Here is a 299-nt window from a genome sequence, read left to right on the forward strand (position 1 = left end):
CTGCAACTGGATGGTGAAAGGTTCTATTTTGTGTTCCATGAGTCTGCTCAGCAGAAGCCAGGCTGGAAAATGACAAGGACCAGCATTAAGGAAAAGCAGCCTCTCCCCCTCATCTGCAGGTGTTTCACCAAGCAAAATGCACATTATTCTTGCCACCAAGAAGCCTGAATCCTGTTCCTATTCCAAAGTTACACACTAGCATAAAAGAATCAAATCCCCCCTCAGTTTCCTTCAGTAATACAGTATCTGCAAATCACTTGAAGGGGACTCGCTTTAGAAGACCAGGGACTAGGACATGA

The sequence above is a fragment of the Apus apus genome, chromosome 14, assembly GCF_020740795.1.
Source record: "Apus apus isolate bApuApu2 chromosome 14, bApuApu2.pri.cur, whole genome shotgun sequence".
NCBI classification, from domain to species: domain Eukaryota; kingdom Metazoa; phylum Chordata; class Aves; order Apodiformes; family Apodidae; genus Apus; species Apus apus.